At 39.2% G+C, this 13,894-nt stretch overlaps 1 non-coding gene across 1 annotated transcript; it reads left to right on the top strand.

Moving 5' to 3' along the window:
* Window positions 1-6,930: 6,930 nt before the first annotated feature.
* Window positions 6,931-7,038, top strand: LOC112781322 (small nucleolar RNA R71). The gene has a single exon (XR_003192106.1). It is a non-coding gene; the product is annotated as a small nucleolar RNA R71 (small nucleolar RNA).
* The last annotated feature ends 6,856 nt before the right edge of the window (window positions 7,039-13,894 follow it).

The following is a 13,894-nucleotide window of genomic DNA, read 5'->3' as shown; positions in this document are numbered from 1 at the left end:
AACAGCCGCTCACCGCCGCGCCAACCACCCTTCACCGCCGCATCAGCACTGCCACCACCACACCCCAGTCATCTCTCTTTTCCCTACCTTAGTTCATATGCCTACCAGGTTTCGCTGAACGCCATTTTTTATTTCAATTCGTAGTTAGTTGCATAATTTTCCAATTATGTTTAAATTAGGCTAGTTAGAGATGCATGTTTGTAGTGGATTCTAGGTGGTTAGGTAGACTAGGATGTGGTTAGTGGATTTAGGCCTGTTAATTGCGCTGTTCTTGCTACTTGTTTTATAATTTTTATAATTTTGATATTGATGTAATGTTAATATTGTTCATATGCTGTTCTTCACTGTTTCATGCTGCTGTTCCATTGCTCTTTCATGTTCAAATTACTTATGTGTATTTGCAGCTGGTGCACGAAATTGTGATCCCTGGTAATGGCTCCAAAAACATGGTGCTCTAATCTTAATTCATAATTTGTCACAACTTCGATACAAGTAACCAGCAAGTGCACTAGGTCGTCCAAGTAATAAAACCTTACGTGAGTAAGGGTCGATCCCACGGAGATTGTTGGTATGAAGCAAGCTATGGTCATCTTGTAAATCTCGGTCAGGCGGATATCAAATAGTTATGGAGTTTTCGAATAAGAATAATAAATAAATAGAAAATAAAGATAGAACTACTTATGTAAATCATTGGTGAGAATTTCAGATAAGCGTATAGAGATGCTTTCGTTCCTCTGAACCTCTGCTTTCCTGCTATCTTCATCCAATCATTCCTACTCCTTTCCAAGGCAAGCTTTATATAGGGCATCACCGTTGTCAATGGCTACATCCCATCCTCTCTGTGAAAAAGGTCCAAATGCTCTGTCACGGCACGGCTAATCATCTGGAGGTTCTCGATCATACTGGAATAGGATTCACCCTCCTTTTGCGTCTGTCATACGCCCAGCACTCGCGAGTTTAAAGTTCATCACAGCCATCCCTTCCCAGATCCTACTCGGAATACCACAGACAAGGTTTAGACTTTTCGGATCTCAGGAATGACCATCCATGGGTTCTAACTTATACCACAAAGATTCTAATATCTCGGACTCGGTCCTCTGTATTAGATATCTAAGAGATATTCATTCTAGCTTGTTTGAATTGAATATAAAACAGTAGTACTTTGCATTAAATCATGAGGAACAGCAGAGCTCCACACCTTAATCTATGGAGTGCAGAAACTCTACCGTTGAAAAATACATAAGTGAAAGGTTCAAGAAAGGCCAAATGGACAGCCCCCATGATCTAAGAACTAGACGTCCCAAGATGTCTAATACAATAGTAAAAAGTCCTATTTATACTAAACTAGTTACTAGGGTTTACAGAAGTAAGTAATTGATGCATAAATCCACTTCTGGGGCCCACTTGGTGTGTGCTTGGGCTGAGCTTGAAGTTTACACGTGCAGAGGCTTCTTTTGGAGTTGAACGCCAAGTTGTAACGTGTTTTTGGCGTTCAACTTTGGTTCGTGACGTGTTTCTGGCGTTTAACTCCAGACTGCAGCGTAGAACTGGCATTCAATGCCCTTTTGCATCGTCTAAACTCGGGCAAAGTATGAACTATTATATATTTCTGGAAAGCGCTGGATGTCTACTTTCCAACGCGGGTTGAGAGCGCGCCATTTAGAGTTTTGTAGCTCTAGAAAATCTACTTTGAGTGCAGGGAGGTCAGAATCCAACAGCATCAGCAGTCCTTCTTCAACCTCTGAATCTGATTTTTGCTCAAGTCCCTCAATTTCAGCCAGAAAATACCTGAAATCACAGAAAATCACACAAACTCATAGTAAAGTCCAAAAATGTGAATTTAACATAAAAACATCCCCAAAAGTAACTAGATCCTACTAAAAACATACTAAAAACAATGCCAAAAAGCGTATAAATTATCCGCTCATCACAACACCAAACTTAAATTGTTGCTTGTCCCCAAGCAACTGAAAATAAAATAAGATAAAAAGAAGAGAATATACTATAAATTCCAAAATATCAATGAAACATAGCCCCAATCAGATGAGCGGGACTTGTAGCTTTTTGTCTCTTGAATAGTTTTGGCATCTCACTTTATCCATTGAGGTTCAGAATGATTGGCATCTATAGGAACTCAGAGTTCAGATAGTGTTATTGATTCTCCTAGTTTAGTATGTTGATTCTTGAACACAGCTACTTTATGAGTCTTGGCCGTGGCCCTAAGCACTTTGTTTTCCAGTATTACCACCGGATACATAAATGCCACAGACACATAACTGGGTGAACCTTTTCAGATTGTGACTCAGCTTTGCTAAAGTTCCCAATTAGAGGTGTCCAGGGTTCTTAAGCACACTCTTTTTTTTCTTCGGACCTTGACTTTAACCGCTCAGTCTCATGTTTCCCACTTGACAGCTTCACGCCACAAGCACATGGTTAGGGACAGGTTGGTTTAGCCGCTTAGGCCAGGATTTTATTCCTTTAGGCCCTCCTATCCACTGATGCTCAAAGCCTTGGATCCTTTTTATTTACCTTTGTCTTTTGGTTTTAAGGGTTATTGGCTTTTTGCTTTTGCCTTTTGGTTTTAAGAGCTTTTGGCTTTTTCTGCTTGCTTTTTCTTTTTCTATTTTTTTTTTCGCCATTTTTTTTCTGCAAGCTTTGTATTCACTGCTTTTTCTTGCTTCAAGAATCATTTTTATGATTTTTCAGATTATCAAATAACATGTCTCCTGTTCATCATTCTTTCAAGAGCCAACATATTTAACATTCTAAAACACCAACTTCAAAAGACATATGCACTGTTCAAGCATTCATTCAGAAAATAAAAAGTATTGTCTCCACATCAATATAATTAAACTAAGTTCAAGGATAAATTCGAAACTCATGTACTTCTTGTTCTTTTGAATTAAAAACATTTTTCATTTAAGAGAGGTGATGGATTCATATTCACTACTTTAAGGCATAGACACTTAGACACTAATAATCATGTAATAAAGACACAAACATAGATAAACATTTAACATAAGAAAACGAAAAACAGAAAATTTAAGAACAAGGAATGAGTCCACCTTAGTGATGGTGGCGTTTCCTTCTTGAGGAACCAATGATGTCCTTGAGCTCTTCTATGTCTCTTCCTTGTCTTTGTTGCTCTTTCCTCATAGCTCTTTGATCTTCTCTAATTTCATGGAGGATGATTGAGTGCTCTTGATGTTCCACCCTTAGTTGTCCCATGTTGGAACTCAGTTCTTCTAGGGAGATGTTGATTTGTTCCCAAAAGTTCTGTGGAGGAAAGTGCATCCCTTGAGGCATCTCAGGGATTTCTTGGTGATGAGCTTCTTCATGCGTCTCTTGAGATCCATGAATAGGCTCTCTTGTTTGCTCCATCCTTTTCTTAGTGATGGGCTTGTCCTCATCAATGAGGATATCTCCCTCTATGTCAATCCCAGCCGAATTACATAGATGGCAAATGAGGTGAGGAAAAGCTAACCTTGCCATAGTGGAGGACTTGTCAGCCACCTTGTAGAGTTCTTGAGGTATAATCTCATGAACCTCCACGTCTTCTCCAATCATGATGCTATGGATCATGATGGCCTGGTCTATAGTAACTTCAGACTGGTTGCTAGTGGGAATGATTGAGCGTTGAATAATCTCCAACCATCCTCTAGCTACAGGCTTAAGGTCTAGTCTTTTCAGTTGAACCGGTTTGCCTTTTGAGTCAATCTTCCATTGAGCTCCTTCCACACATATGTCCATGAGGACTTGGTCCAACCTTTGATCAAAGTTGACTCTCCTTGTGTAGGGGCGTGCGTTCTCTTCCATCATTGGCAAGTTGAACGCCAACCTCACATTTTTCGGACTAAAATCTAAGTATTTTCCCCGAACCATGGTGAGATAATTCTTTGGGTTCGGGTTCTTACTTTGATCATGGTTCCTAGTGATCCATGCATTAGCATAGAACTCTTGAACCATTAGAATTCTGACTTGTTGGATGGGGTTTGTTAGAACTTCCCAACCTCTTCTTTGGATCTCATGTCGGATCTCCGGATACTCATTTTTCTTGAGTTTGAAAGGGACCTCGGGAATCACCTTCTTCTTGGCCACAACATCATAGAAGTGGTCTTGATGGGCCTTGGAGATGAATCTTTCCATCTCCCATGACTCGGAGGTGGAAGCTTTTGTCTTCCCTTTCCCTTTTCTAGAGGATTCTCCGGTCTTAGGTGCCATCAATGGTAATGGAAAAACAAAAAGCTTATGCTTTTACCACACCAAACTTAGAATATTGCTCGCCCTCGAGCAAGAGAAGAAAGAAAAGAAGAAGAAGAAGAAGAAGATATGAAAGAGAGGGAGAAAGGGTTGTGTTTCGGCCAAGAAGGGGATGAGAGGGTTGTGTTGTGTGAGAATGAAGAAGAATGGAGAGGTTTATATAGTGGAGGGAGAGGGGTTAAAGTTCGGCCATATGGGGTGGGTTTGGGTGGGAAAGTGATTTTGAATTTTGAAGGTAGGTGGGGTTTATAAGGTGGGTTTATGGGGAAGAGTGGATGGATGTGAGTGGTGAATGGGTAATAGGGAAGAGAGAGACTAAGGTGATTGGTGAAGGGTTTTGGGGAAAGGTGTTTATTAGGAAGAGAGGATGAATGAGAAGAGGGGAGAGGATGAGTGGAGGTAGGTTGGGATCCTGTGGGGTCCACAGATACTGAGATGATCCTGTGGGGTTCACAGGTCCTAAGGTGTCAAGGATTTACATCCCTGCACCATTGAGGCATGTAAAATGCCTTTGCATGCAATTCTGGCGTTTAAACGCCGAATTGATGCTTGTTCTGGGCGTTCAACGCCCAGATGCAGCATGTTTCCGGCGTTGAACGCCAGTTCTATGCTTGTTTCTGGCGTTCAGCGCCAGCTTTCCTCCGTGTGCATTCCTGGCATCTGAACGCCAGGATGCTGCTTGTTTCTGGCGTTCAACGCCAGATCCATGCTCTGTTATGGCGTTGAATGCTAGCCAGATGCTCCTTATTGGCGTTTAAACGCCAGTAAGCCCTTCCTCCAGGGTGTGATTTTTCTTCTGCTGTTTTTTATTCCATTTTTTATTTTTCTATTTATTTTGTGACTCCACATGATCATGAACCTAATAAAACATGAAAGAAAAATAAGAATGAAAATAAAATTAGATAAATAAAAATTGGGTTGCCTCCCAACAAGCGCTTCTTTAATGTCAATAGCTTGACAGTGAGCTCTCATGGAGCCTCACAGATGTTCAGAGCATTGTTGAGACTTCCCAACACCAAACTTAGAGTTTGGATATGGGAGTTCAACACCAAACTTAGAGTTTGGTTGTGGCCTCCCAACACCAAACTTAGAGTTTGACTGTGGGGGCTCTGGTTGACTCTGCAGTGAGAGAAGCTTTTCATGCTTCTTCTCCATGGTTACAGAGATAGATCCTTGAGTTTTAAATACAAGGTTGTCCTTATTTAGTTGAAGGATCAATTCTCCTCTGTCCACATCAATCACAGCTCTTGCTGTGGCTAGGAAGGGTCTTCCAAGGATGATGGATTCATCCTCTTCCTTCCCAGTGTCCAGGATTATGAAATCAGCAGTGATGTAAAGGCCTTCAACCTTTACTAACACGTCCTCTACCTGACCATAAGCCTCTTTTCTTGAATTGTTTGCCAACTCTAATGAGATTCTAGCAGCTTGCACCTCAAAGATTCCCAGTTTCTCCATTACAGAGAGTGGCATGAGGTTTATTCCTGACCCAAGGTCACATAGAGCCTTCTCAAAGGTCATGGTGCCTATGGTACAAGGTATTAGGAACTTTCCAGGATTCTGTTTCTTCTGAGGCAATCTCAGTTGATCCAATGCATTTAGTTCATTGGTGAACAGGGGAGGTTCATCTCCCCAAGTCTCATTACCAAATAAATTGGCATTCAGCTTCATGATTGCACCAAGAAACTTGGCAACTTGCTCTTCAGTAACATCCTCATTCTCTTCAGAAGAGGAATACTCATAAGAGCTCATGAATGGCATAAGGAGGTTCAATGGAATCTCTATGGTCTCTAAATGAGCCTCAGATTCCTTTGGTTCCTCAAAGGGAAACTCCTTGTTGATCACTGGACGTCCCAGGAGGTCTTTCTCCTTGGGATTCACGTCCTCCCCTTCCTCCTTGGATTCGGCCATGATGGTTATATCAATGGCCTTGCACTCTCCTTTTGGATTTTCTTCTGTATTGCTTGGGAGAGCACTAGGAGGGGTTTCAATGATCTTCTTACTCAACTGGCCCACTTGTGCCTCCAAATGTCTAATGGAGGACCTTGTTTCATTCATGAAACTCAGAGTGGCCTTAGATAGATCAGAGACTAAGTTTGCTAAATTAGAGGTATTTTGTTCAGAGTTCTCTGTCTGTTGCTGAGTGGATGATGGAAAAGGCTTGCTATTGCTAAACCTGTTTCTTCCACCATTATTAAAGCCTTGTTGAGGCTTTTGTTGATTCTTCCATGAGAGATTTGGGTGATTTCTCCATGAGGGATTATAAGTGTTTCCATAGGGTTCACCCATGTAATTCACCTCTGCTATTGCAGGGTTTTCAGGATCATAAGCTTCTTCTTCAGAAGATGCCTCTTGAGTACTGTTGGATGCAGTTTGCATTCCATTCAGACTCTGAAAAATCATATTGACTTGCTAAGTCAATATTTTATTCTGAGGCAATATGGCATTCAGAGTATCAATTTCAAGAACTCCCTTCTTCTGAGGCGTCCCATTACTCACAGGATTCCTCTCAGAAGTGTACATAAACTGGTTGTTAGCAACCATGTCAATAAGTTCTTGAGCTTCTGCAGGCGTTTTCTTTAGGTGAATGGATCCACCTGCAGAAGTATCCAATGACATCTTAGCTAATTTAGACAGACCATCATAGAATATATCCAGGATGGTCCATTCTGAAAGCATGTCAGAGGGACAATTTTTGGTCAGTTGCTTATATCTCTCCCAAGCTTCATAGAGGGATTCACCTTCTTTCTGTCTGAAGGTTTGAACATCCACTCTAAGCTTACTTAGCTTTTGAGGAGGAAAGAACTTGGCTAAGAAAGCCGTGACCAGCTTATCCCAAGAGTTCAGGCTATCTTTAGGTTGAGAATCCAACCATATTCTAGCTCTGTCTCTCACAGCAAAAGGGAAAAGCATGAGCCTGTAGACTTCAAGATCTACTCTATTAGTCTTAACAGTATCACAGATCTGCAAGAATTTAGTTAAGAACTGAAAGGGATCTTCAGATGGAAGTCCATGAAACTTGCAGTTTGGTTGCATCAGAGAAACTAATTCAGGTTTAAGCTCAAAATTGTTTGCTCCAATGGTAGGGATGGAGATGCTTCTTCCATGTAAATTGGAATTAGGTGCAGTAAAGTCACCAAGCATCCTCCTTGCATTATTGTTGTTAGGTTCGGCTGCCATCTCCTTTTTTTGTTCGAATTTTTCAATAAGGTTGTCTCTGGATTGTTGTAATTTAGCTTCTCTTAGTTTCCTCTTCAGAGTCCTTTCAGGTTCTGGATCAACTTCAACAAGAATGCCTTTTTCTTTTTCTTTTTCTTTTTCTTTGTTCCTGCTCATAATAAGAATGCCTTTTTCTTTTTTCCTCTATGTCACAGTAAAGAGGTTCCTTGTTGTTAGTAGAAGGAGAAAGGGAATAGAAGTGGAGAAGGATGGATAATCTAAACACAAGGGTGAGGATAGGAGCGGTAATTTGAGATGAGGAGATGTGTTAGTGAATGAATTAAATAAATAAAAGGAGATGAGGGAGAGGAAATTTCGAAAATTAATTTTTGAAAAGAAGTTGATAATTTTCGAAAATTAAAGGAGAATTAAAATTAAAATTAAAATGTAAACAATTAATTAACTAAAAAGAATTTTTTTGAAAAAGAGGGAGATATTTTCGAAAATTAGAGAGGGATAGTTAGTTAGGTAGTTTTGAAAGAGATAAGAAACAAACAAAAAGTTAATTAGTTAGTTGAAACAAATTTTGAAAATCAATTTTCAAAAGATAAGAAGATAAGAAGTTAGAAAAGATATTTGAAAAAGATATGATATGAAAAGGTATGATTAAAAAGATATAATTTTGAAAAAGATAAGATAAAAAGATATTTTTGAAAAGATATGATTGAAATTAGTTTTGAAAAAGATTTGATTTTTAAAATCACAATTAATGACTTGATTCACAAGAAATCACAAGATATGATTCTAGAACTTAAAGTTTGAATCTTTCTTAACAAGCAAGTAACAAATCTTAGAAATCTTTAATGCTTAGACACCATGAATGCAAAAATGCACATGAAAAACAACAAAAGATACAAAACAAGGAAACATCAAGATCAAACAAGAAGACTTACCAAGAACAACTTGAAGATCATGGAGAACACTATGAATGCATGAATTTTTCGAAAATTTTTATGCAAACTTTAAAACATACAATTGACACTAAACTTAAAATTGACTCAAGACTCAAACAAGAAACACAAGAATATTTTTTATTTTTATGATTTTTAAAATTTTTTTTTGTAAACATATAGGGAAAAGGAAGCAATGAATTCATAGTCCTCAATCAAGATTCCAGGAATCATACCAGGTTAGTCTAAAGCTTGATGGCCAGCCAAACTTCAGCATACCATTTTGAAACTTTAGAATTCATTCTTAAAAATTTTAAAATAATTTTCGAAAACAAAGGGAAAAGAAAATTTTTTGAAAGATTTTCGAAAACAAATAGTTTTTTTTTGAAAATAAAACGAAAAAGAAAATTACCTAATCTGAGTAACAAGATGAACTGTCAGTTGTCCAAACTCGAACAATCCCCGGCAACGGCGCCAAAAACTTGGTATGCGAAATTGTTACTCTGAGGTTGTAAAATTTGTTGTTTGTTCTCTCCCTGGTAATGGCTCCAAAAACTTGGTGTTCTAATCTTAATTCATAATTTGTCACAACTTCGATACAACTAACCAGCAAGTGCACTGGGTCGTCCAAGTAACAAAACCTTACATGAGTAAGGGTCGATCCCACGGAGATTGTTGGTATGAAGCAAGCAATGGTCATCTTGTAAATCTCAGTCAGGCGGATATCAAATGGTTATGGAGTTTTCGAATAATAATAATAAATAAACAGAAAATAAAGATAGAACTACTTATGTAAATCATTGGTGAGAATTTCAGATAAGCGTATAGAGATGCTTTCGTTCCTCTGAACCTCTGCTTTCCTGCTATCTTCATCCAATCTTCCTACTCCTTTCCAAGGCAAGCTTTATATAGGGCATCACCGTTGTCAATGGCTACATCCCATCCTCTCTGTGAAAAAGGTCCAAATGCTCTGTCACGGCACGGCTAATCATCTGGAGGTTCTCGATCATACTGGAATAGGATTCACCCTCCTTTTGCGTCTGTCACTACGCCCAGCACTCGCGAGTTTGAAGTTCGTCACAGCCATCCCTTCCCAGATCCTACTCGGAATACCACAGACAAGGTTTAGACTTTCCGAATCTCAGGAATGACCATCCATGGGTTCTAACTTATACCACGAAGATTCTAATATCTCGGACTCGGTCCTCTGTATTAGATATCTAAGAGATACTCATTCTAGCTTGTTTGCATGTAGAACGGAAGTGTTTTTCAAGCACGCGTTCATAAGTGAGAATGATGATGAGTGTCACATAATCATCACATTCATCATGTTCTTGGGTGCGAATGGATATCTTAGAAGCGGGATAAGTTGAATTGAATATAAAACAGTAGTACTTTGCATTAAATCATGAGGAACAGCAGAGCTCCACACCTTAATCTATGGAGTGCAGAAACTCTACCGTTGAAAAATACATAAGTGAAAGGTTCCGGCATGGCTGAATGGCCAGCCCCCATGATCTAAGAACTAGACGTCCTAAGATGTCTAATACAATAGTAAAAAGTCCTATTTATACTAAACTAGTTACTAGGGTTTACAGAAGTAAGTAATTGATGCATAAATCCACTTCCGGGGCCCACTTGGTGTGTGCTTGGGCTGAGCTTGAAGTTTACACGTGCAGAGGCTTCTTTTGGAGTTGAACGCCAAGTTGTAACGTGTTTTTGGCGTTCAACTCTGGTTCGTGACGTGTTTCTGGCGTTTAACTCCAGACTACAGCGTAGAACTGGCGTCCAATGCCCTTTTGCATCGTCTAAACTCGGGCAAAGTATGGACTATTATATTTTGCTAGAAAGCCCTGGATGTCTACTTTCCAACGCCATTGAGAGCGCGCCATTTGGAGTTCTGTAGCTTCAGAAAATCCACTTTGAGTGCAGGGAGGTCAGAATCCAACAGCATCAGCAGTCCTTCTTCAACCTCTGAATCTGATTTTTGCTCAAGTCCCTCAATTTCAGCCAGAAAATACCTGAAATCACAGAAAAACACACAAACTCATAGTAAAGTCCAAAAATGTGAATTTAACATAAAAACTAATAAAAACATCCCTAAAAGTAACTAGATCCTACTAAAAACATACTAAAAACAATGCCAAAAAGCGTATAAATTATCCGCTCATCAGCAGTCTTATTTTACCTTATATGAACTATTCTACTTGCTGTTTATTACCCAGGAACATCCAATTTTAGCCGAAATGCTGCCCAATTTTCTGCAAATTGTTTCCTTCTTTTTCATGCATTGGTTTTGGCAATTTTGAACTTTCCATTACTTAGCTTTTACCAAACCAATTCTTGAATGCACGGGCTAGCATTCTTATTCTTTTCGATCTCCTGGTTAATAAATTGCACTTTTGATGATTCGATTTCAATTTTTTCTATTTACATATCTATATGAATCATCATCAACCTAATTTCCTTGCTTGAATATGAGTTGACTGTTGCTTATAATTGTGAAATTCTTGTTACTTAGAAACCGATCATCATGCCACTTACTCTGACTTTCTTTTTACTCACTCATTGATTTCCACTTTCTAACCTCTTTCTAAATCCTAACTAATCTAACTTTCAAATTTTTGTTTTTGGTTTTTAACTATTTACTTTAACTTTTTAACTCAAGGCATGATTATGGTTTTTCCTAATTAACATGAATTCTATTTATATTACATTTTGGATTGTGATTTTTCTTCTCAGATGTCTAACTCAAATACAATCCATAATGCACATTTACTTAACTCATTTCATAAGTTTACTGCTCTTTTGCCACTATGTGCTTATATTGCCATTATTCTATTTGCCTACTTGTTTTCCTGCTCTGTTCTTCATTTATATCCTGGAATTTCTACTTTTCAGGATGTCTGACCCTCAAACAAAAGGAAAAGGCAAGGCAACCACTGGTAAAAGGAAAAAAGGTGAATCCTCTATATCTATCCTGGATATTATGCATGATGACTCCTGGCGGGAAAAGCACTTTACCCCGCAGGAGAAGGCTGAACAGCTCCTCACTGCCAATGATCCGGTAAAATTTACAAACAGATACTGTGAGCTGAAGTATCCAGTGTTTGCCACCTCCAGAAACCTGTACCTGGAGAGAACTCTGAAAATTTCAGAAGAACTACAGTAGTACACCTCCGATCAGATAAAACAAAGAGGCTGGTTCTTCTTGGAGAGAAACCTGACAGAGGTCAATGCTTCCTGGGTTAGAGAGTTTTACTGCAATTATTTCAAGACTTCCCTGGATGCAGTGCACCTCAGAGGGAAACAAATACTGGTCACTGAGGAAGCTATTGAGGACATCCTCCGCCTTCAGCCTAAGTCAGATCAGCCTAACAGTTACCAAAAGGCTGAAGAGGATATGAGGTTTATGCGCTTTGACTGGGACGCTGTCAAGCAGAGGATAGCCCTTGATCCTACTGTCCCCTAGGTCATGGGAAAGAACACAACAATTCCTAAGGGAATCAAGCTGATGTATCTGAATGATGAGGCTCGGCTCTGGCACCAGATCCTGAGCAACTTTGTTATGCCGAGCACTCACGAGACGGAGCTACCTGCTACTATGATCACCCTTCTCTGGTATGTGCTGGAGGGTAAGGACATGTATCTGCCACGATTCATCTGGCACTATATGGCCAGGGTCCATGTCAGAGGCACTCTTCCCTTCCCTTATCTGGTCACCCAGCTAGGCCGTCGAGTTGACGTGCCTTAGGAGCTTGCTGATGAGAAGCCACCTGCTGCAGGCTGCAAGAAGATCATTCCTCACAGCAGGAAATTTCTGGCTTTAGGCCATAGACCTCCATTTCTTACCACTTCTGGTGAGACAGCCACATCTTCGGCTGCCCCTTCTTCATCCACTGCAGCACCAGCCCCACCTACTGCACCTCCACCTGCTCCTGAGCCTATTTATCATTTAGTGCATTGACTCTTCACCCGCTTAGATCGCATGGAGCGTCGCAACAAGCGACGCTATGAGCACCTAAAGTTGATGATCCGATCTGGCAGCGACATCCTCTCCGAGTCTGACACCCCTTCTGATACATCTGAGGTGGAGGCGAGCGATCATGAGGAGGAGACACATACCCAGGCTGCACAGGCAGGACTAGAGCAGGCGGCACCACAGCATGAGGAGCCACATCAGATTCAGGCCGCCGATCCAGAGATTCCTCTACAGTCAGAGCCTCCACTGCAGCAGACAGATCCTCCTACCCTCATCCAGTCTGTAGATCCTCAAGCCACTTCAGAGACTCTAGCAGCCCATCCTTCCAGTGATGACACTCCTTCACACCCAGCTTGAGTGAGCATCGAGAACGATGCTTTATTTTAAGTGTGGGGAGGTCGCCATCTCTGGCGTATCTTTTTGGTGAACTACTACATACCCTTTTATCTTATTTTGTTATTTTCCTGTATCTTTATTTTTATTTTTATTTTTCATTACTTATACATTGTTCTTTTTCTATATTTTATTTTATTTCCGCATTTTGCACTTTAGTTCTTATCTTAGCCATTTAGTTTAGTTTGCAATTCTAAACTTATTAATTATAGAATATGTGAATTAATTAGTATAGTTTACCCTTTTAGCATATGATAGTTTGGTTTAAACTGAAAATAAAAAGGAAGTAAACTAGAGACTTCAATAAATTAAAACAATCCACACACCTTGTATATATAGCATTACATGTTAGTTAGTTAACAACATTTCATCAAGGAACAACACTAAAAGTTTAAGGGCCACCCTAATATTTACATTGAGAATAATGGGAACTCTTAATTTTTACTTGCATGATATGTATAACTGATATATGATTGTTGAGCTGGAGAACACACAGCCTGTGAGTTTTCAGCTTAATTGCATGGTTACATTCAAACCATAAATTTCATTCCTGTGTGTTTTGCCCTTCTTTTTTTATTCTGATGTTCTTTACTTTGTTTTAATCTATATGTCCAATTATAGAATATAGATACATACTAAGAGATTATTGAGGCCATCATTTGAATTTTTCCTCACTTATCCCAAATTAGCCTACCTTTTCACATCACCCTTGTTAACCCCCTTGAGCTTTTTAAATCCCCTCTTGTTCTATAACCACATTACTAGCCTTAAGTAGAAAAACAAAATAAAAAAAAATCCCAAGTTGAATCTTTGATTAGCTTAAGATAGAAATTGTGTATTGTTTAAGTGTGGGGAACTTTATGGGAACATGGATGATAGAAACAAGGTAGAAAGTTAAAAAGAATAAAGATGTTTAAAAATAAAAAATTTGGAAAGCATGCTCAAATTGAATTACCTTGTGCATTTATGATTCAAAAAAAATAATAATAATATATAATTTTTTAGTATTTAAATAAAAGAGGATACAAAAATTCCCCCAATTACAAAATAAAAAGAATCAATGCACATGGGACAAAATTAAAACTTAATGCATGAGTTTGCAAAATAAAGTGGGAAATTTTGGGTAAATAGGCAAAGGGACCTTAAAATTATA

The sequence above is a fragment of the Arachis hypogaea genome, chromosome 19, assembly GCF_003086295.3.
Source record: "Arachis hypogaea cultivar Tifrunner chromosome 19, arahy.Tifrunner.gnm2.J5K5, whole genome shotgun sequence".
Lineage (NCBI taxonomy): Eukaryota > Viridiplantae > Streptophyta > Magnoliopsida > Fabales > Fabaceae > Arachis > Arachis hypogaea.
The sequence above is the reverse complement of the archived record's forward strand: the minus strand, read 5'-3'. Positions and strand labels throughout refer to the sequence as shown.